This window comes from Anser anser, assembly GCF_964211835.1.
Source record: "Anser anser genome assembly, chromosome: 3".
NCBI classification, from domain to species: domain Eukaryota; kingdom Metazoa; phylum Chordata; class Aves; order Anseriformes; family Anatidae; genus Anser; species Anser anser.
Genome location: NC_139722.1, coordinates 52222107 through 52246829, shown reverse-complemented (window position 1 = coordinate 52246829; position 24723 = coordinate 52222107). Strand labels below are relative to the sequence as shown.

Sequence of the window (24723 nt, the reverse complement as noted above, 5' to 3'; positions counted from 1 at the left end):
TCACCCCTGGTAGGTTCACTGACCAGCTGCGTCAGGAAGCTATCTCCCACGCTCTCCAGAAACCTCCTAGACTGCTTTCTCTGTGCCGTGTTGTGTTTCCAGGATATGTCCGGGAAGTTGAAGTCCCCCACGAGGACAAGCGCCGACGATTTTGCAACTTCTGTCAGTTGCCTATAAAACTCCTCATCCGTCTCCTCATCCTGGTTCGGCGGTCTATAACAGACCCCCACCAGGATGCTAGCCTTGCCGGCCTTCCCGCGGATCCTAACCCACAGGGATTCAACCTTATCATTCCCAGCCTGGAGTTCCACAACATCAAAAGATTCTCTAATGTAGAGAGCCACGCCACCACCCCTTCTGTGCTGCCTGTCCCTCCTGAAGAGCCGATAGCCAGGCATTGCAGCACTCCAGTCGTGGGAGCGGTCCCACCACGTCTCCGTGATGGCAACCAAGTCGTAGCCTGCCTGCTGCACAATGGCTTCCAGCTCCTCCTGTTTGTTACCCATGCTGCGTGCATTAGTGTAGATGCACTTCAGCTGGGCCATCGCCTTCTTCCCCGGCCTAGCCATTGTTTCCCCCGGCACAGCTCCGACAAGCCTTGTTTGAGCCCCGTCCCCCTTCTTACCTAGTTTAAAGCTCTCTCTATGAGCCCCGCCAGCTCCTGGCCTAGGATCCGTTTTCCCCTTGGAGATAGAGACCCATCTGGGGCCATCAGGCCGGGTGCCGAGTAAAGCTCCCCATGGTGAAAAAACCCAAAATTTCTATGCTGGCACCAGCCTCTGAGCCACCTATTAACCACATGAGCTTTCCATGTCCTCTCCGTGCCTCTCCCTTCCCCCGTAGGGATGGACGAAAACACCACCTGCACTCCCGCTCCCTCCACCAATCGTCCCAGCCCCCTATAGTCCTGTTTGATGGCCCTGAGGCTTCTCTTTTCAACATCATCGCTGCCAGCCTGGACTATCAAAAGCGGGTAATAGTCAGAGGGGCGAACCAGGTTTGGAAGCTTCCTGGTAACGTCTCTGACCCTGGCCCCAGGGAGGCAGCAGACTTCCCTATGTGTGGGGTCAGGCCGACAAATAGGGCCCTCCGTTCCCCTGAGGAGGGAGTCGCCTACAACAATCACCCTTCTTTCTTTCTTGGTGGAGGCGGTCCTGAGGCGTGGAGTCAACTTCCTCATCTCAGGCATCCTCCCGGGTAGGCTTCCTACCTCATCCTCACCCACCAGTCTCTCCAGCTCCAGGGCCTCAAACCTATTGTTCAAGGGCACCTGGGAAGGCGGCGCCGGAAGGGGAGGGCATCTCCTGCGAGGTCGAGCAGGGACCTGTCTCCATTCCTCCTCAACTCGCAGGTCCCCTCCCTCTGCCCGATGGCAACAGGGCAGGGGGTCCACCCCCCTTTGGGGCGTCTCACCCTGGTCCCTCTCGCTCCGGTCCTGCAGGGAGTCGCTCCACCAGTCTATCTCCCGCTCGCACTCCCTGATATCCCTCAGCCTCTGCACCTCCTCCTTGAGCTCTGCCACCATGCGGACCAGGTCGTCCACCTGCTCGCACCTCACGCAAGCAGTCTCCCTGCCTCCCGCCGATGGCAGCAAGAGGCTCAGACACTCCCCGCATCCGGAGACCTGAACTGCCGCATGTTTGGACGGGCAGTCGGTCTGGGTGTGCACTGACTTCCTAGAGAAAGCACCGTGCCTGGTGGAGACCATTACAGCCCAGCTGACAGGAGAGTGCCGTTAGAGGAGTTGTCCCTATGGGCGGGTGTGAGCGCTCCGCCCTGCCTGCCCGCGCCAACTGCCTCGCTAACTGCCGCGTCACTCCCACCGCGTCACTCCCTGTTTGCCGGCCCTGGTCGCCGCGCTCCTGGTCGCTCGCGCTCCCCAAGGGCTGCCTTTGAACGGCCGGGGGGAGGAGCTGTCGCTGACGCTGCTGGCCCCGCCTACGCCTCGTCAGCCTCCCTCACGAGGGCTGCCGGTGCCTGGCGGCTCCCTCACGTAGGCTCGATGCCCGAAAAATAGCCCTGCCTGTCCCGATCCCGCGCTCCGCTGCAGCACGCGTCTGCCCCGGAGCCGGTCGCCTCGGCAAGTGCAAGATGTTTTTTACTTTATTGGCATTTCTTCAAGGCTTTAGATACTTTGACAACTTCTAGCTTGCCCTCTTGGAATCCCTGCAGGCCATATTCTACAAGGTGCCAGCTGCAGAATCTGGCACCATTCTCACCTCAACTGTTGTTTCCCCATGACGACAAAAGAACTATTTCTAACTGAAAATAAATATAGAGAGAAATAATATTCTAAATTGTACAGGAAAACAGACCAAGTACCATAGAAGTAACCTGGTAGTCTTCCAGCCACTAGGGGAAAAGTGTGTCCCCAAACAAGAAAAATTCTGGAGCAAATTAAAAGTGTAACCCCAAATATGTTTCGGTTTGTGGAAATGCTCTGATCGATTTCATATTGATGTGGTTCAGGTTCTTGCTGATTAAAAATATTTTTTAAAAAAATCATTTTTATGACTCCAGCAAATTGAATTTGGTCTTCTATTAAAGTCTGCAACTGATTTATAGATAGATGCCCAGTTATGTGGGCTGATGAAATAAAAGCAGTTGACAGAAAGGTGTGCACATGGCTCCCTTTTCATTTTTCATCACTTTAAACAGCTTTTAGTCCCTTTTAATTTCATTTACTTTTTGCTGCCAAACAAAATGAGAATCATAAATGCAGGGGCTTTTGTTTTTGTTTTGTTTTGTTTTGTTTTAAGAGAAGAAACAAGAAGGTAGCATCCTGTACAAACTTGGTGTAATTTGTCACAAATCAGGAAAGGATGGTGATACTCAGATTTTTCATGCATTCTAGTTTGTCAGGCAGGTTGCTTTCAGTTTTGTATTTATAACTATTCAAACCTATTATTATTAAAATTCAGGCAGAGGGATATGGAAGAAGATATAAAATTATTTTACTGCTATGTATAAAATGTGCAGAGATAATCACTCGGTGGAATTCTACAATAAAATAAATTAACAAAAAATATGAAAGGCAAAACACTTATGAATTGGATGCATTATATAAATCTATTTTAAAAATGCATGAATGGGAACAATCTGACATTAACTACTTTCCAAACATTTTACTTGTCTCATAATAATGTTCTTTGCATAATTGATTTTGTTTTGTCAACACAACAATTTCCAGCGCTGTCTCACACTTCTGTTTTCTAAGAACAATAACTGAAAATAATGTGTATGGTTTCATCCAACTTTGGAAACACCTGTTTCTTCTATACATCTTAAGAATTAAATAGGAGAAGGGACATAGATTATACCTACCTAGATTCAGGCAGAAGACGTGTACTGACATGTAGCGTATTTAACTAACATCTCCTGGAGTCCTCAATCCCTGGTGCAGTGCTCCCCCTTGGAACTGCACAGGAAATTACCTAGACAAACCAGGAATTAAATGAAGAGGAAAGAATCATTTACCTCTGGCTAGAGAGACATCTTTCTCTCAATATTCTTGGACATAAATTCTGCCCTCCTGCTAGGTGACAAAGCCTTCCTTCTATATTTGATGAACCAGAAACATTTCATATATTTCTATGACATTTCATCCATTCACCTAATGCGAATAGAGAATTATGGTTAATTATTTGTTCTGGAGCATGGACTTGAATCTTGATAACCCAGCTAAGTGACCTAAGAGTTGGCAGTACTCAATCTTGTAACCCTTAACTCCAACCTTAGGTACGTTCTGAAGGTACTTCTGTGAACCAGCATGACTAGAAAAATGGGTAGACAATTGTTTTGTTTGAGAATTTACCTTTGGTTTGTGCTAGGACTCTTACCTGGGAAACTAGTGCCATCACTTTCCTTTAAGCTTGCCCAAAAACAGATACTGGCATAGTTTTACCATCTCTTCCACCCTGTGAGAAGAACCAGTCAAACACAAGTGCAGCAGAAAAGTAATACAGCTAATACAGCTGTAACTGAGTCCTGAGCTTTCTGAGATGTGTTTGAATTTTGTGGTTACCCAATGAGGCAGTGACCTGACAAAATCATGCCCTAGCAAATACCCAGTGCCAGAAACTGCCCCAGTGCAGCAGACTAGAAAAGACTTCTTTTTCTGGAAGTCCTTCTGATGTACCTAACCAGTCACCTGGAACATGAGGGCTCACATGCTTCATCAGCCAGGCCAGGGGCAAGGACTCAGCTATGTATTTAAATTAGAGCAGTCACTGATTTAAATAATATGTATTCTTTGAAGCAAAGAACAAAAAACAGGTGTTTCCTGTCCTTGCTGAACATCTTAATTGCTGCCTCTAGTCATGCTCTGTCCTGCTCTCTGGCCTAAGTAATCCTTAATTATTTAATGTAAAATAAAACAGCTTTCTTAGAAGCAGTGCAGTGTTCTGTCTGTCCCTCTGTCTCTGTACATTTGCACATGCATGCACATACATAAAGACACCAGCCCATAAATGGAAAGGTTGTAATTCTCTTGGGAGGTGAGATATGTGAGTTTGAATCCTCTTAGGCTGGAGGGTAAGGGAGGATTAATTTTGTGGGTTTTTTTTTGTGATTTGTTGTTGTTGTTGTTTGTGTTTTGTTTTGTTTTTGTGTTTTGTTGTTTGTTTGTTTTCATACTCATACTACAAGAGAGTTTTAATGGAGGTCTTAAAGGAGGATGGTAGAGTGACCTTGGGAATATTGCATGCCTTGTATTTTGTTGAATAATAAATTTTTGAAGGGGAGAGAAGATGATAAGTAGTGGGAAAGAGGCAAATCAAGTTATCCCAAAACTTTATTGGTGAAAATAATCATTTAAATGATCTGGTGTGGGTGCTTTATTAGATGCACACTTTGATGTGTAAGTCACTTGTCATTTTTACAGATGCAGTGCTTTGAAGTCAGTATAATGGTATATCCCATTTCTTAGCACAGGACATAGAGAGGAGACATGATAATAGCTTATCTGTTTTTATTCTAAAATGAATCTATTTGAAATATCTTCAAGATGGAAAAAAGAAACAATAATATGGATGAAATAGCAGCTGAGAACATTTCAAAATTCTCTGAGAAATCTTTAAGAAAAACATTAACAGTCATGCTGTTTAATGCTGTATTTTCTTATTTAGGTGTTTATTCAGGAGTGAATTCAGTGTGTAACATAAGAGGCTTTACCTGAGCTTCAAAATATATATACACATATATATATAAAACTCGTGTTTTTGACAAAAGGGGGGAAAATATTACTCTTTTTTATCTCCTCCCAACTAACACTTTAACCCTCACTTAACGCTTGTCTTGTTTTAAGCACATGCTCCTGTGCTATTGAATCCAATACAGCATGTTTAGTCTTTAACTCCTGGAAGAGTATGAGTTTCATTGTTTTGGGGCTGGATTGAGGGGTAAGAGGAAAATCAGAGATTTGTGTTTTGTGTATAAGAAAAAAAGGCAGAGGGGGGAAGGAAATAATGTGTGAATAGGAAAAAAAGAATATGCAATCAAAAGCCTTTCACAAATCCAGTCCACCTCCCTTCACCCCTCTACCCACTCCACGAAATTATTGTCTTTGATCCCATTTTTTGCCCTCTCCCTTTGTTCAGTGACGCAAGTATTTGACCCATGTCCTGAAAGGTAGCAATTCCCATTTCCTTTCCTTCTCAGCTCACATAATGAAGAGGAACTTTTTGAAAATAAATGTTTATGAAATTGCTTTTTTACTGTGAGCTCAGTACATTTGTGAATATTCATGCCAAAAGAATCTAACATGACTGATTACTTAGAAACACAAACAAATACAAATAGACTGGGAACACAGTTAAAATTTGATTTCTAATTTTTTGTAGTGGTTAGGAGCATATTTTAACTCAATTTCCCATTCTCTCCATGATTACTGTAGGCTTGTCAATAAGAAAAACTTTTACCAGTGAAATATCTGGATACTTGCCCTTAAGTAAAACACTATTGTTTATGCCTTCTAATCAAGGATACTGTTTACAGGGCAAATAACAGTTAAGTCTTCTTTACATTATTGACTATATGTTTTACTTCTTTTTGCAACTGCATTTAGAAGTGCTAAAACCTCTCTTCGCTCTTTATCATCTCATTGTCTTGCTGCAGTGCGTGAATGTAGCATCAGTAGTCATATAAGACAGGTACAGATCAGAGTCCAAGCCACTGCTTGCCTGCAACCAACGTCTGTGGCACTCTTTATATTATTTGTTTTCTGTTCTGTAGCAGAGCCTGGAAAGATGCTTAGGGAATAGCATATTATTGGACATGGGCATAAAGACTTCATCAACTTAATGGAACAATTAACTCAGCCATTCTGTTGCTCTTGATCTGCAGAATTTTACTTCAAGATTAGAGTGATAAGGTGAAGATTAACACCTCTGGGTCAGTGGGGCTGATGAGACATGATTTATTAATCCTCAAAGAAAACCTTAATTGGACACTGGAGCACTCTTTCCTTCATTGTTAAACACTGCCAATTCCCTCGATAATTAGGGTAGATGGTGAGTGTGATTGAGGCTTATTGTAATTAGATGCACCAAAACCAAGGTAATGATTTTTTCCCCTGGGAATACCATGTGTTATTTTCTCCATGTAAATCAGCAGTGATGTTTGCAGTCACCTGAAAAATGTCCCCTACATATAGCCATTGAAGACACAAATATAACTTACAGAAGAGAGGAGAAAAACAGTATTCATAATAAAAAAAAAAAAAGTGATTTAAAGGAACTGTCTTAAATCCTGGCCTTCAGAGCACAGAGGATTTACTCTGCAAGCAGGTTAATGAGCAGGTTGATTCATTCTTATTTTTTTTAGCTATCATTACTCATTCTCTCATCAGGTTCTTTCCATTAAGAGACATTGATTTATAGGAATAAGATCTCCTCTAAGGAGTTTGGTTAGTTTTGAAACTAAATTTTGGAAATACTTTCTTTTTCAAATAAATGCCCTTGTGCAAGCAATCTAAAAAATGGCTTCATTATAATGCAGCTGAAGATGGGAGAAAAGACCGTTGGAATACAATCCTAGCTACTGTACCCCAGGATGAAGAAACAGAGCTGCATGACTTCAGGATTCATTAGGAAGCTTGGTGTAGTGCAGAGCTGATGAAATAAGTTAACATTCTCATTAGGGGACTGGAGCAATCACTTGGAAAAAGCCTCCTTTGCTACGTTTGTTTACTGTGTCACAGGAAACATGTCCTCAGTCAACTGGGATAATCATTGTCAGTGTTTTACATAGTTACAAAGCAAACTAATAAGCCAGATTGTCGAATTATGTCAATCATGTCTAAACATCAACAAGCAAATTGCTGTATGCAGATGGGAAATTTGTAAAAAGCCTAGATACTCAGTACAGAGTGAACTGTGCAGACTGAGATAGTGATATCGGACTACCATCCAGGGGGATGTGACTTTCCACCATGTCTCTGAAGTCAGATTGCTGTCTGTATTAAATTGCTTGGTGACACTTTTGACATTTAGGGCACTGACCAGGGAGAACTTTTATCATTAAGTGTTATGTCCTGCTTCCCCTACCCCATCACTTTACCCACAATATTATCACACTGGTATAATAGTTGTTTTCTTGTTGCCTCCACTGTGGTCCTCAGGATTTATTGCAGCTTCACACCTAGACTGGCTTCCCAAGGCTCCAGCTGAAAGAGAGATGAGGACCAAGAAGTGCTGTCAGAATATTTTCTGTTAAAGACAAAAGAAAATCATATATATTCGTACACAGTCCTGTTGGGGATTGGAGTCAACTTTTAGCCCAGTGTTCCTGATGTCAGTTTTCTGAGTGACAAATCCTTTTGGCACTTGTCATCTTTGCACCAGACACTACCCTGGGGGGGGAGAGGACCTGCTTGTGGCTGGTAGTTGCTGAGTGCTTGTGTGATTTCACCCCTATCCAGGCTGATACGTGAGGGACAAAAGAATAGAGTTTAAAAAATGTTATAAAGCTTTCAGAATACTTAAATAGACTGAAGTGAAGGATGCACAAGAAGGCAAGATAAAAAGTAAGGCATTAATCTGTGGAAGGAACAAAAGATCTATTAAATTAATCAATAGGTCTTTTACAGTGGCAAATATAATTTAGTTAAGGAAAACAGTGCAAGAAGAATATAATGAATTTTCTACCCCTTTTATAAGCAAGGACTGAGAAGAACAGTTAATGACTGATAGGTATATTCCTCAGAGAGGAAAAGAGTCCTCTGGAGGGTGGGCTTGGAGCTCTGATGGAGTAACAGAGCCCAGTGCAAAGTACTGTCCTTTAGGAATGCAGCCTTGGATCCACAACAGAAAGATGTCACCTCATCAGGAAAACTGGAACATAACACACACCAAAGCCAGTTTCAGTCTTTCCTCATATTTTGAAGGAAATAACAAGGAAGAGATATGTATTAATTCCGCAGAAAATTTAACTGCCCTTCAAGAACATAAGGAAACAATGGGAGAAAAAATAATTTATACTGTAAACAGGAACTGCTGTCCATGGCGCTCTCTAATAGGATAACCTCTCTGCTATTGTAGATACCTCTGTAAGTCACTCTTTCCATTAGGCAAGTGCCAAAGATTCGATGTTGGTTCTGCCCAAAATGTAAGTTGGATTGTTCAAATACAATGAAATGTGGATTTGTTTATTTATTTATTTATTTATTTATTTATTTATTTATTTTTACTGTGGGGAACATTGTATGCCTTTATCCAGTTTTTAGATTCTAATACCAAAACCCTATCATTTTCATGGTCATTCTTTAATGAATGACTGGCTTAATATTGATTTATTTTTCCAAGGATTCACTCACAGTGGTGCAGATTTTCCTGCATCACTGCTAAATGTCCTGTTGTATTGATTTCCACTGATCCATGATCATTCTTATTAGGGATTTGTTCATTCATACTGCATAGTACAGAGTGCTTGCTCCATACTGTGTTTTTTTTCCTTTACTAACATCCCCTTGAAATGCTGTCATGAGCTACCAAGAGTTCAGGAATTTGGAGACTCAGACTTTTACAACATCTCTTCCCTGTAGCATCAAAAGACTTAACTCCAATATTATTAGTTATGTTTTTACAACTTCTCAAGAGTTTTAACTGTCACAGTCTGAAACAGGGTGCAGTGTCCCTTCTTCTAATGTTGAATGTTCGTGGCCAAATACAGGCAACTGCTATTCAACAACAGTTTCCTGAAATCTGGGCAAGGGGAATGCAAGCAGCACTAAATTAAACTATTAGTGCAACACACAGAAGGGGTGGGGGTGAACAAACTTAACAACTGTATCATCCCCCATGTGACTGGAGTGCTGATGTTATTAATTTAAAGCTGAACCAGCCATCTGGGCTCTTTAGCATCCATATATGTTATGTTAGAGTCTGATCCTCAGAAAGGAGGAACCAGGGAAAACTTAATCTGCCATTCTGAAGAAAGGCGATGATATTTCCTTTTCTCAGTATGCAGCAGCCTTTGCAGAGCAGGAATTTAGGAGACCCATGGGGTCTGTATGTGCTAGCAGGCACAAAGGCTCATTTTAACTTCATCTGGCCCTTTGGGAGAGAGTAAACACACAGAGCATTTTTCTTTCTGCACAACTTCATAGTAAACTTCCAGAGGAGCATAAGCTTGACAGACCTTGCTGTGCCGTTCTAATTAAAATAGATCTTCCTTTAAACAATTGATTACATTAAAATAAATATTTAAAAAAGAAAAAAAAAAAGCACGGTCTTGTTTCAGTTTCAATCTCACTAGAAAGACAGCTATCTCTAAGCTATTATATCTTGTGGAAAAAAAAAAATGCAACTCGATTGACTTTAAAATGCAATCAATGAGAAATCACACTTGACTTTTTTGATTGGGACTTAATTTGATTTGGAATGGTTTTGTGTCCTTGTAGACTATTAATTAGAAATAATAATAGTATTGTTCTTCTACAGAAATTTCAAACACATCTGCCTTTCTATAAAGCAGATGGTTGGTACAGCTCAATGCACTGCCAGTCACAGCAGAGGTCTCAGCTCGATTACTTCTGTTAGCTGGCAGGGGAAGGATCTGATGGAAAAATGGTAACCCTGAGCAGAGGAAGAAGTTGTCAATGGAGTGTATAGTTTCCAAGCTGCAACTTGAGAGGCAGCCACAGGCAGGAGGAGCTGACCTGTTATCACAACATTGCAGCTATCAAGGCTTGGGACACTGTAGGGAAATGTATAGGAATGACACCATCGTAGCAGCAAGAGCCTGCTCTCGAATCCCAAGTATTAAATTGGTGTCAAATAATCTGATCCACAATTTTATCCAAAGCATTATGTTCCCCTCTGAATAGACCTTCCTTGGCCAAAAGCAAACTCAATTGCATTATCTTCTGTTTGTTCAAGGGATAAGCCTAGCAGCTGCTGTTGTTGTGTAACATTTATATCCTTACAGAGGCTGCAATAACAAGAGAAGCTCCGTCTGCTGGGGCTGGCCCCTGCAGTAACCTTGGAAGTAACAGGATGCACAGAGTTGTGCAGAACAGTCTCTCTCTGATAGGAGACAATTGGGTGGCTCCCTATAATTTCTTTTTCTTTTTACCTTTACACTGCAGAGTAGATCTTAGATACTAGTCTGCAGAAGTGCTTTCCATTAATATTCTGCTGACAGACTTCATTTCAAAGCAAGTGTTTGTTATTTTCATAGATGGAAAGAAGCTGTTAGTGTTCTAAGAGATAAAAAGATTTCTTTTTTTTTTCTTTCTTTCTTTCTTGCCTGGTGCATCAAAGGGTACAAACATGTTCATAGTTCTGTGGCTGGTTTCTGCAGCGTATGCTGGTAGAGCTGTGAGGGCTTAGGACAAGGAGCGTGAATGTGCATAGAGGGTTGGTTTCTTTTTAATCATCCTTGTTCTTCACACAGCAGTGTGAACAAAGCCTGAAGTTGGGCCGCCTGGGAGCATGGACAGGTTGGGCAGAAGCCCAGAAGCTTCTCCCTGGAAAAAAAAAGGCAGCTGGAGAGAAGAGAGCAGGGGGAGCAGTGGCCTCACATCAGGAAAACATTTTTCTGCCTAGGAGTTGTGTATTTGCATAAAAAAAAAAAAAAAATTTGCTCCTGGAGTCCCAGCAGATATGGCTCTCAGGCACTGAACTGTTCCTCTGACAAGGTGTAGTTAGAGAAACTTTCTTCTGCTGAGGCTAAGGTGGCATCTCTTCTGCGAGTAGTTTTATCTGTCAAGGACTCTGAACAAGCACCCTTCAGAGGCAAAAACTATATCTACAAATTCAAAGGGGAAAGAAAGAATAAACGTCAAGTATAAACATAACAACAATCCTTTGCAATAGAAGAGAGCAAGGTTCTCTTCATATATAAAACTTCAACTCCATGGTACCTTTGTACCTACTGTATGTCTATGCTTTATAAAACAAGTTAGAAACCTCCTGTGCTGACCTAACACAACATAAAGACATCTCTGCAACATCATAGTCCATAGATAACTATTAAACAGATAACAATAAGTTGGAGTGAGGAGGTACCCTATCTCTTACCACGCTTTCCAGAGTTTGATTCTGTTGTTAACAACAATGTGGCCCCTGCCATCATCCCACCTTCTTGGATTCTTAATTGTTATTAAGGGTACTCAGTCCCACAGACTACTAGATACATTAAATTTGATCGTACGCAATACAATTAATACATTTACAAGACTAAAAGTTCCTGCCCCCTCAAGAAGAATTGTTCAGGGAAGTAATACAGGACATTGATTTTTAAGAAAATAAATATTTCTAATGAGAAGTAAGGTAGGTAACAGCAAGAATTTTCATGGAGTCCTGAGAGAAGCATCTTCAAAGGCTGAAGAATTAAGGGAACCTGTAGGTCAGACTCTGCTACCTGAAAGAAATTGATGAATTAATCCACATCTGGTACTAGTAAAATTATCTTAGGTAACACTATAATATTGCTTTCTTCTTCTAGACAGTGATCTTCCATTTGAGAAAGCGGTGCCTGTTGCAGAGATGCCAGTAGGAGAGTCCTTCACCTGGGTGGCTGTCAGCACAGGGGAAGGAGCACATCACAGCCATCCATCCCCAGTCCTGACAGCACCCTTGCATGGGGATGCAGCAGAGCTCAGCAGAATCAAAATCAACATTTGCTTGTGAACATATTGTACACTCTGGTGGGGGAAAAGACTAGTGTTTCTTTTACTCTCTTTAAAGTGAAGTAATCGAGAAGCTCCTCCGTTCAGATACTACTGCAACCTGGAGGCTATGAGATGAAATACTTCAAAAATTAACTTCCAGGAGATGGACTTGAAGTATATAAAAGAGGATCCTTCTCTGAACTTAACCATCATAGCACATAATTCACTAAAGCTTTAGTGGTGAATTTATGATGTGGGAAAATTTATTTCCTATCACATCTTCTCATTAAAAAAAGAGAGAGAGAAAGGAAAATAGGAATATTTCCCACATAAACTTCAGTTGCTTCTGGTGAAATGGCAGGATGAAAAGAGTAATTAGGATTCAAGGTCAAAATGGAATTCTTTTTCCATCCCAGTCCTTCACACATCATTCTGCTAAATGAGAGAACTGTAGAGAGGAAGAATTAACTGATTTCTTTTAAGGTTAGTAATTGTAAATGCAAAATGAATATCGTTCTGCAGACATGGTGCCAGAGGACAGCGCGAGCTAACGAAATAATGGTAGGCCTGATAAATAATTTATGCACCATATCAAAAGCTGAATGAGATAAAGAAATGGAGAACCCATTTGAAAATTTAGAAATTGCTCAAAGCCCTTCTTCCAGTGACTCCCAAGAGGCTGAGCACAGAGCACTAATAAACTCTGTGACCGTGTATAATTCATAAACTTTCCCTTTTTTTTTTTTTTTTTGATTTTCAGTGCTTACAGTTTATATTTAACAAAGGAACAAAGGATGGAAAAACCCTGGTAGCAGTTGAGAGGAGGGCATAAGCCAGCTGATTCCTCCACTTAGTCTATTCATAAAGGGTGTCTGTTTTCATCCCAAACTATACATATATCCACCATTAAACTTAACACTTTGAAAACTGGAAAATAAAAGAAAAAAAAAAAAACTGCTCATATCCTCATGCTTAGTTTTTATTTGTGTCTTTATGCCAGCTATTACAAACTGAGATTACAGTACAACAGAAGCTATGTTGAAATTATTTTTATTAATGATATTCTTTTACAGCTCCTGGTTAATGTTCAGACTGAATTTGTAAATGATCCATTCAATGGCCATAAAGCAAACTCAGAGCAAACCCGTGGATTCTGTCTGAAGGCAGTGGGATGTTTCTGAATGCATTACACAGAAACTTCCATCTCACACAGCCACATTAGAAGGATATTAATAAATATTACTAAATTTCCACACACACACAAATCTAGAAATTATTTTCAAATAAGATTTGCCTTGAAATGATTTCAACTGTCAAAGTAACAATCCTGTGAAGTCATATTTGAAAAGACAGGGTGTCAAGGGGGGTATTTTTAACTCTTTACATGTCAACACTTTGTCATGTGATTTCATGCACAGCACGATTCAGTTGCACAACCAGACTTTTAAAATCTGTTGTGAATCTCAGCAGCTTGACAATTTGCCCCTTTAAGGATGCACAATGAAATAGTTTAAGCTGTTAAGGCTTTTTCTCCTAGATTATCTTGGAGTTTTACTTTTTATTTTTGCAGTCTGTCTGGAAATAAGGGGCACTACCCTGTGGCTTTCTGAGGGAAACCCTCTGCTTCCTACTTTGCGTGCACAATCAGGGTGCAGCACATTTCTCAACCGTGTGACACATTTCAAGCTGCTGAAGGGCTGTGATGGCACCTGCAGCCTTTGCTAGCACGTGTCAGAAGCAGACGGTCTGCAGACACCAGCAGACTACTACATGAGGAATTTCCAAGCTGCTTCCCACCAAAGACAGAGAAGCCACCCAGCACTGTCAGGGCACCTTTGGTGATTTATTGGCCTTGGTGTGTAGATGGGAAAGAAGGTGATTGCTATCAGCAAACTACAGAAGCAGCTACAGTGCAGCTGCACTTTGGTGATGTGCTGCATTGGTATACAGCCTGTCATCAGGCTGAGGAGAACAAAATCCATTCCTCAGATCTGCCCTGCCTGGGTCTGAGAGCCTGTTCAATGTTATTTGAATATTGTTTACTTCATTAATTTCCTCCTACCATCAATTGATGAATAAATTATTCATAAGCAAATTTATAAATTATTCTACCAACTCTATTGATGATTGAATAATATTGACCAAATAAATTATTCACTCTTTTTTCCCCCACCCACTGACAAATAAATTATTTGTATCTTTTCCTACATTATTAGATCAAATCTTCCATCTGTTGAGACATTTGTAACATGTCACTCCCTGATGTCTCCACTAGTAGTAAAACACTGTAGAACTTTTTTTTTTCCCATAGGAAGTTGAATTAGTTTAACTTTATTTCATACATGTAGTGCAGTTGTTTTGAATACAAGGTTATTTTGAATATAAATTGACATGTGGAGGTGTTTTTTTACATTTCAAAGCCAATTAAACAAGCATTGAGATATTTTGCAGTTAATTCTCAGCCAACAGTACATTTCAATATATTTGAAATTGTGCAGATTATTTTACAGCTTTCTATATTTCTACAAAATAATCAGTGTTGAGGCTACCACCAGCCCATAATCCCAATAGGCATTGTAATGTAAGTTCTGTAAACGAATTTCAGGGGCAAATGTAGCCAAACCAGACAGATATGTTGAATAACGACCACTACAAACGTGAACTGCATAGGCCAGAGGTTATTTCAAATTCCTGGATAAATCACTAGAGCTTCACATCTAGCTAAATCCATTGATTCTCTCTCTTCTTTCACTGATTCATGACTAACTTACGTGGTATGCAAGTGATGATCCTTCACTGTGGCATCATTTCTAACATATATTACCATGCAAGCAAAATTTGTCTACATCCAAAAATATGGATAGTCCATGTGGTGTCAGTCACTATGTTAGGTCAGGAAAAAAATAAGGTTAACTTTAATAAACGAATATATCTCTAGGAAAATGATGCTAAATCATAATCACCCATAAAGGAAGGATTAGATTCTCTCTGTTCCATGGAGCTAAACTTAGTCCAGCAAGCCAATCAAGCTGCATTAATGTGAAATCAGGATAAGAGAAGGACCATGAGTAGTACACCAAAAATATTCAAGTTGCTCTAAAGAGACAGATAGAGAAGGCATCTCCTGCCAGCAGAGGAGCAGCCTGTCTATGATTTTTCAGGTGTGACTGTGGTGAGGATCAGAAGCACACACCTCTCTGCTGGCATCTTTCTTGCCTCAGAGACCTACCAGTAAAGGATGTACAAAGAGGTTTTGGTTGACTTTTTTTGTTTGTTTTGTTTGTTAGTTTGTTTAATTTAAAACCATGGGAAAGGCTTATTTGCCAAGCTGGATACATGCAAGAGAGTGAACACAGCCCCAAGACAGCAGTTAATTCTGCAGCTCATGCTGCCCAGTGGGAGGAAGATGAATGGGCTGTGCAAGGGAAACAGGACTGCTTAGCAAGCAGAGCTCATTTATAGAGAACTCTCTGGCACTGTGCAGTTCTGTAACACCTGGTTGCTACAGACATGAGCTGTCTCTCCTTTTCCCCTTTTTTTCCTCCCAGATGGGGGCTGTAAGCTGTCACTCAGGCCAATATAGCAGTGTATTATTGGCCTTTAAAACACATGCACAGCAGAAAATCACAGCTCTTTCATTTTCAGAGAAAACTGTTAATAGGTCTCCCTTTCTCATGAAGGTGTTATAACAAGTCCCTGGTTTAACTGGAATTGATATTTTCACTTAGATTTCATCATTAAAATAAGCAGCACTTCTTAGGGAGATGTTATGACCAGGACTTACAGAGGAATAAGCATCTAGACATTATATTTTGAAAATTAACTGAGTTGTCTTTGGGGTCTAATCTTTAAACTCCTGTTCTCCCTGTGCCTCCAATACAAAACCCATGGAATACCAAGAAATAGATATATACAGAAAGGCATTGAGAGAAAGGGGAAAGACAGAAAAAAAGATGCCTAGACACGTGTGGTCAGAGACACGGGCTGTAAGAATGATTTTGGGAATGTTGTTCAGAATGGGTGTGAACGGAGCAAAGTTATGTTTGTCAAGGCCAGAGGAAAGACCACTGCAGTATTTAAGATAAAATGGTGATAGGAATCCATGGAAAAAAAAATATATATATGTGTGTGTATATATATATATATATACATAAAATTATCCTTTATACAAGGTTTTGGAGAGTAGTCTGAGCTGAAGATGGCTCAGATTAAGGGTCTGAGTAAAAGATTGATGCTACTGATCCAGAATGTGTGCTCTATACTAATTAGTGTGGTGTTTTTTCATCAGTAGTGGAGCAGTCCATGATATAAGTTTGGACAAGAGAAAAGAGATGAGCAAGTGATCTACCTAAGGATATGCAGGTTGGCAAGAGAGAGCTGACTGCTCCACAGGATACACAGGGAAATCTGCAGCTGCCGAAGAAGCAGATCACAGAGTCACAAACCCAAATCTTGCACTCTGAAGTCCTTAAAGAGCTGCCAGCTCTGATCAATTTCTCTGCCCCTAAGGACAGTGTCCCAGGGGATGTCATCCACTAGGTTAACAGCTGCAAGTTTGCTCTACCAAAGTTCAGGGTCCTGACTTTGCTTTTTGCCAGGCTCGTATTCCTTGAGATGACAAACTCAACTAGGGCTTGGTTACTGCGGCCCATACTGCCTCCAGTCCAAACTTCTTTCATGAGTTTATATGTACTGGTGAGGACCAGGTCCAGTATGCTTCTCCTCTGGCTGATTTGTTTAAACCCTGGATCAGGAAGTTATCCTTGACACACTCCAGGATCACTTACAGCCTCCTGTGTAGCTTTCTCAGTGAGCAGACAGGGGATTGAAGTCCCCCATCAGGATGAGAGCCTGTGAGCTCAGTGCTTCTTGTAGCTGAAGCAGGAAGGCCTTGTCAACAGGCTCCCCTTGATCAGGTAGCTTTTGGTAGACCGTAACCATACCTTTATTCGTCTGGACCTTAACTTTCACACACAAGCTCCCAACCTGTCTGTGTTTCTCAGAGGCAGCTCTTCACAATATATCCCTTCCTTAACACAGAGGGCAACACCATGCCCCTCCTTCCCTGCCTATCTTTCTGAAAAACTTGTAGCCCTTAATTGCTGTGTTCCTTTTGTTTGATTTGTCCTATCATATTTCCATGACAGCGATTAGGTCATGGTTTTCTAGTTGCACAGTGGTTTCCAGCTCCTCCTGCTTGTTTCCCATCTGTTGTGCACTGGTATAGGGGCAAAATAGCTGGGCTATAGGCTGTATCACCTTTTTGGAGGAGCCCTCCCTAATTCCTTTGGGACAATTCACAGGTATTTCCCTGTTGATTCCTAAAGTGCCAATGTTCCCTGGTTCTTCTCTGTCAATTTTTGGTTGCAGCTGTCATAATGCCAACCGGAAGAAATGAGGCTGGCATTCTCTTTTGAAAAGTGTGAAATTAGTATCTATTATAAACTTTCCACAGTCAGAAATCCAGTTCCACAGGTTTTCTATCACAGAGTCATCAGTTCCAATATTCCTGAGAAATGAAGCAGACAAGAAAGGTGCTCATTTCAGAAGGAAAGAAGGGAAGTATCTGGGGAAACACCATTAATATGAAGAAAAGGGCTAACCCTATCAGATTAATCTTGTGCTCTATGAAGAGCAATGCAGGGTAATATACTCCAGGATGCTGGCAAGGAGACAGGCATATGTATTTTGGACTAATGAAGTCCTATTAAGATCTATGTGCTTGGAAGTGTTCCTGGAGCACTGTAGCTAAGCATGGATCATGGCAGCCTAGTCATCTTTCAGCAGAACACAGCCGCCTGCCTTGCTGGCTCAGAGGCAATAAGGCAGTTTTCCTAAGCAGATGTGTCTGAGACCTCAAGGGCATCAAAGAGTCTGATATTCCTAACTACTCTGACAGTCTGGCAGCAGATCTGTTTGGCACAGGGCAGCTTTGCAGTTGTTTCTCTCTTTCGATTACCACTTTGCTCAATGTCTTTCATTGAGACTGAAAAAAAAAAAAAAAAAAAGAGTTTGGACTGAGAAAAGAATGAGACAATGAAGAAGAAAAGAAGAAAAGAAGACAATGAAGAATGAAACTACAGATAGATGAGCACTGAGGGTGTCTAGACTGAAATGACCTATGGACAGTGGACTAAATAACTGGCCTCTACTGTTCTCTGTAGGCTTCAGAGAACCCAGATATCCAGGCATACCACCTGAGCTAGCCATGATGGATTTCAGATACGAATCACAAATGTTTTCCTTCAGCACTGATAGTGTGCTAACTTCTGTGAAAGAATCACGTGTCTGTTTACCTAATATCTGCATACAATTGCTGAGTTTGTGGATGGTCTCCCAGAGGAAAACAAACTTTCTAGAGAAAATATATTACACCTTTGTTACACAAAGAACTGGCTTCAAGGGCGGCTTAAAGGCAGTTGTAAATGTCAAAACTCTATAATAGTAGATAGGAAAATGTATTTTTAAGTTATTGTCACAGCAGTGGCATAAGATTATAGGAAATCTTTATGTTGGAGTTTATCTGCATCCACTACTATTTTCTGCCAGCTTTGCTGACATTTTCTTCTCCACTGTTTCATTGTTTCAGTCAATATGAGCTATGAGGAGAAAAGGACATGTTTAGAAGGCAGGGACATTTATGAGAATCTGTGAACTTGCTCCCCGTAGTGAAAGGGTTTCCATCTTCTCTTCCTTCAGGTCCTGAAAAGTGTACTAACATTACTTCATCCCATTTAATTCAGTAGTATTTAAGAGGGAAAAAGAATGAAACGCTGTAATTACTCATCTGAAATTAAATTGTTTTTTGATATTGCAAGTATGAATTACTAAGGAAGATTTTTGAAAAACTGAAATTGAAATTCCCTTTCTGCAGGCTCAGACCTTTGTCCTTCCCACAGAAGATTCGTATTTTCAAAGCTTTCTGTTTTCATTATCTATTTTGTGGTACAATGTTAAAAATAAAAATAAAAATAAAAAATAAAATAATAATAATTGTCAGTTCTTTGGTATTCAATTCTATTAGGAATGAAAAACCCTCTCTGTAATGAAATGTCATGTTCTGCTTTATCATGATCATTGCAACTCTTTAGTGCATTCCACATGATGCGGTAGTATTGTTGCAATTAAACTGTCTAAGCAAAGGGTACTGGGAAAAATACAGAGGGTGCGTATCTTTTCCTTGCCACTGGCCTAGACTGTTACCAGTGGTGACCTTGCACAAAGGGAAGGAGACCTAGAGGAGGCTAAAGAAAGAGCAGGTGCATGACTGGCTATTTCTGCCAGAGCATGCAGATCATGAGCTTATAAGCTGATGCACACAATTTGAAGGATAAATTTCATTCTTTCCCAAACGCTATGAGTTTTCTAACCTCATACAAAGACTAAGTGCCTGATTTGTATGAATTTTACTCACAGTGACAAATGCAAGAAGCTGTAGTTAACTTTCTAGAAACATAATGCAGAAGCAAGAGAAATGGAAATGTGCCAAGTGGTCAGTTCCGTGACTTGTTTTCTCAGTCACTGTTTAAATCCCACATAAACACAGAGATATTTTTGCAATGCATGAAGACAAATATTTGTTGGTCAACAGATGACCCCTGCTGGTGTGCCAAATAATAATAATAATAATAATTTTTAAAATTTTTAATAATTTTAATTTTAATAATAATTTTTAATAAATCCAAATGATTGATAAATTCAATTTTAAAAAATCTTATTTATTATTTCTTCAGCCTCCTTTGTGCATATGTGTTGGTGGTTTGTACTTCACTTTGATTAGCACATCACATCACTCCATCAAGACTGTCTCTCTTCAACCTGCTTATGCAAGAATTGCATGTTGCCTTCCTTTCTTACACTTCTCTCCATAGTCAACCATGCTTTATTCATTTATCAATAGCATCTTCCTATCTCTGCCCTGTGGGTCTAAAAATTTCCCTCTGATAATTTTCAAATAACTTTCTGATGGTTTTGCTGCCTCATTGTCTGTTTATTTGGAATAGGTTATTATAGCAACAACTTCTGGTTTCAGTGCTTCTGGAAATTTGTTATCAAATTCAGACTTATATCAGTGGTGCCATCATTGTTGATAAGGTTTTGTTTTGTTTTCCCATTTTCACCCATTTGTGTTAGCCAATGGACTAAATTTTGACTTAACCACTGAACCTTTCAATACATTTAGTCAATGATGTTGTATAGTGGCATATGGGGGTATAATTCCTTCCCTCTCACAGAGGGAAGGCCATTTGTTTCACTGCCACCGTGTTTCTGTCTTGGTACTCTGAAAAATTCTTAATGTCCTAAGTGATTTTAATTTCGTTTGTTGAAATATCATGGGATTCCTGCTTCTTAAAATTACACTTAGGGCATATGTCTTCTTCAATCTAATTGGAACCTGTTGTAATGTGCCTTATGTCACTGTCTTTGCTTTCTTTCTTCTGGGTTGCCATTTCAGGTCTTTAGCACGGCCACCAGAGTGAATGATGCTGTTGCCTGACCTTGTCAGCACCATAACCCATAAAATATTCCTTTTACTTCCACATCCATCTAGCAAGTCTTTATAAAGCTTCTGATTATACTTATATTTTACATCTTTAATTTAAACTTAATTTGACTTTGACGTAACTTGAACCTAAAATTAACTTGTGGGAGAGTTCACCAAAAATTTGCTCTATTTGGCCAGCACTTGCAACATCTTCCTCTATCCACAATCATCGTCTCCTTAGGAACAGTCCATCTGTTTTTCAGTTGGTATTATTATCATAGTTCTACATGGTCTTCCTCTGTCTTCTCTTGGCAATTCATTCAATAAACACCTTCTTCTCACTTACATTCTCCCATGGGAAATGGGGCTGAGTGAGGCATACACATCAATACACTAAATTAAGCCTCTTTATTTAACTTTTCCATGCCAATCTAACAGGTTAGGTTAGTTGTTCATCTGAAATTCACAAATCATCTTGATCTTCTTCTTTTTTTTTTTTTTTCTCTGTTGAACACAGTTTCATTTCTAGAAATTACATGTTCTAAATTGTGAATTATGTTGTTCTTATGCATCGTGGATATCCAGGAAATGACTTTCTTTGTGTATTTTCATATTTAACTAGATTGTTCAAGATAGGTGTCTGTGATGTAAGCCCACTGGAGATTTGCACCAGTATACTGTCATCTCTTTTGGTAGGAGGTTCCACATTCAGCATCCAGCTACTGGCAAACTTCTGCCTGCTGCTTCCCCAAGCCTCCTGCTGCTGCTCAGAAGCTGGTGTTTGAGTTCAGTCATGGTCCCTAACAGAGATCAAAATTCCAAAAATAAAATCCTTATTTGCTTAACTGCTAAAATCTTGTCACTTTGGATTATGTTTTATCTTGCCTTCCAGCTTCTTGTTAGGTTTAAAAGTGCACATTCCATACAGTAAACTTTGTGCACCTTATAATGTGTCCCAAAATTTTTGTTTCTTCTATTTTTAAGTGTTGCTGTGTTAGTCTCCAACAACATTTCTGCCTTAGGGACCTTCACTTTAACCACATTCTGATTGCGTTAACTCTGTGGCTTAAATAGCACTGTTTCTTCAGTGCTCTTCTCTGTCACACGGAGCTGTCTCGGTACATCCAGTGCAAGATGTAGCCATTTCTGAAGCTGAGATATTATTTTTCAATATTTTATTTTATGAAAACAGCTAACATCTGAGAAAAGTATTATAGTGGACACAGCCTCTCTAGAATAAAGCTCCTTCTGTGGACTTTAAATTAAATGCTTAAAGTAATAACAAAAAACACTTAAGCAAATAAATAATGTTACATTTGCAGTTCTAGTGAGTGTTCAATACTTGTTATTCTGCCAAAAAGGTTTTCATATGTGGAAATACACTCAGGTACATAGAAACACGGAGCAAACAGAACATTTATTTCTTTATTTTTTTCCCGTTGAAATTTATTGCACACATGAATATGGAACGAATAAGACCATGTGGAACTTACTTCCTGAAACAGCTTGTCTTCAGTTTTGTCTTTAATTGATTTCATTATGGTCTGATGACCTCCATAGCCTCAGGGAGACCTGCAAGGAGGAATTAACTATAGTCCAAGAGTGTGTGAAGGAGGAAATGTGGAGAGCACTTTTTTTCATGTAGAGGGCTGTTTCTGAGAGAGGAAGTTCAGAACCAATTGTTGTAACATGGACGTTATACTTTCATTTAGAGAGAGTAGCACTGAAGGATTTAAAACTGGAAGCCTATGAAAATTTGGTATCCTCATCATGATCATCATGTCTTTCTCTTTCCCCTTTTTTAATTAAATAAATTAAAAGAGTAATTAGCTGTAGCATATTAACAGTGATAAAGTATCTGTGCATTTTTCTTAATTATTAATGTTCTGCTGGTTTTTTCTGCCTTGTTCAATGTCTAGCATTCCTCCTCCATACAGCATTTTTATGTCTTTTGTTCGATGTTACGAAAAAGTATACTAAAAAAAAAAATGCTTATCACGTAGTTAAGGCACTAGATAGGAATGTAGGCACTTCACACTGAATCCCACTATTGCTACAGGTTTTCTCTGTGACCTTGAACAAATCACTTAATCTCTCTCAACCTTTGTCTCTCATTTACTTTTAAAAGGATTATAATACTCCTGTCTTTCTATTTACATTGCAAACTCCTTTTAGTCTGTTTTATGTGATTCTTGTTGCAAAAAGGATCTTATTTGAAAGTTCTTATTATAGAGTTGCTTTTATCTATGTGGAAAACAATATGTTCTGTATGATAGGTTATACCTAGCTATGACTTGACTATTTAAGGAGTTACTGTTATTATTAGCTCAGCAGAAGTGTATTACAGACTCAGCTGGACTCAGAGCTCCAATGTTGCATGCAAGAGATGATGGGTTAGAGTTACAAAGGCTTTCTCTGTACCAATAAATTAAATGTGCTTCAGTCTGACTATACTACTGCCCTGAAGACAATCCATATGGAGTGACCTGCATCCCTACTGCTCAGTTCACCTAGCACTGGGGCAGACAGGCTGCATGCATGCCGGTTATTGGGAGTGAATGGTCTCTGGCTTGTGCTAGCTGCCAAACCGTATCCTAGAATCCTGTGAGAGCTTCCTGGGCCAAAAATATAACAGTATGGTCAGGACAAATAAATATTTGCAAGCTTTTTTTAACCCCAGCCAGTCATACCTTGTACTCTTACTACCTTTCCTGCTTCTGCATATAGTCATATACCTCTAATAATCTGTCCCTGTCTTGCCTGATGCAATCCCAAGGGTGGGAAAAAAAATAAAATAAAATGAACCGCAAAGGGAGATTTAGTCACAAAACTTAAGAGGCTTGACATCAAAAAATCATTTAAAATAAGTTGTTAAAATTCAGAAGGAAAAAAAAAAAAAACGCTGTTTTTGTTGAAACTGATCCACAACACATGGAACATTCCCTGGTCTAGGGAGTGACAAATGAATGAGTGGTTTATGTTTATGTTTTTTATATCAAGAGAATTAATTTGGTGAATAAAACATTCATCTGGCAGGTAGGAGATATGAGCCAGTGAGGGGACTTGTAATTTAAGTCTCCTGTACACTTATAAGAAAGTCCAAGACTGGAACAGAGTGAAGAACAGCATCGTCTTTAGCTGTGCTCTGAAAGGAAGGACTGCTCTTTATCTTCAGTTCTCAGTAATAAAGTATTTAGGCATCCAGTCTAATGAGTCTGCTAAACAGGTTTGCACTCCCAAGCACCAACTTAATTTTGAGTGAAGAGTCATGGGATATTCCTTTTGCCAGTTTGGGCCAGCTGTCCTGGGTATTTTCCCTCACGGGTCCTGCGGTATACCCAGTCTCCTTGCTGGCATGGCAGCACGAGAAGTAGGAAAGTCCTTGGCTCTGTGCAAGCACTGCTCTGCAACAGCTAACACATTTGTGTTTTTTGGATTTTCATCACAAATCCAAAATATAGCACTCTATGAGCTAGTATGGAAGGAAGAAAAAAAAATCTTTGTCTCAACAAAATCAGGACAGTGGGCTTTCGGTAATCTTTGGCACACATCAGAAAAGGAAATTTAAGTCCATGCTTAGTTGTTCCTATAAGATGGGAATTAGTATGGACATTCTCAGCTCAGAGACAACAGTTTGCATCCCACCAGGTCCTAAGGTGACAGCCAAGGCTGGTGTCAGGCAGATGTAGTGCTTAGGGGGTTCTCCAGCCAAAGCTGACATGCAGGGAGAGCTGACAGGATATGTCGCTCACTGTCGCGCTGCTGTTGAAAAAATGTCCACGTGCCCAGCCTAACTACATGCTTCTCAGGTCTGCCATCATGAACTTGCTGGCACAGATCAGGAAATGTAGTGGTTTAGATTTCTGTATAGTTAACACTCTAATAATGTAATAGAGACACAGTAAACCTGCCCCACGCACTCTGTGCACAGGATCTTCAAGCCCAGTTCTTGATGCTATTACAATATAAACCTCTTACACAGCCAAGCCCTAAGCTGTGACTATTAGAGAGCCCTAGTGATGGTGGTTGTAGCTGAAACATTACTTACAGAATTATCTCCCTTGTCCAGATGCACTGCCTGGTGTTACCATGTGGGACAGAGAAACAGTAGCAAACAAACAAAAAA

At 40.2% G+C, this 24723-nt stretch overlaps 1 protein-coding gene and 1 long non-coding RNA gene across 5 annotated transcripts in view; one reads left to right on the top strand and one right to left on the bottom strand.

Annotated features, from left to right (window-relative positions):
* The window catches only part of LOC310897698, an 852780-nt gene that overhangs the window by 259511 nt on the left and 568546 nt on the right, over positions 1-24723 (bottom strand). The window lies entirely within an intron of this gene.
* The window catches only part of HS3ST5 (heparan sulfate-glucosamine 3-sulfotransferase 5), a 212660-nt gene that overhangs the window by 180939 nt on the left and 6998 nt on the right, over positions 1-24723 (top strand). The window lies entirely within an intron of this gene.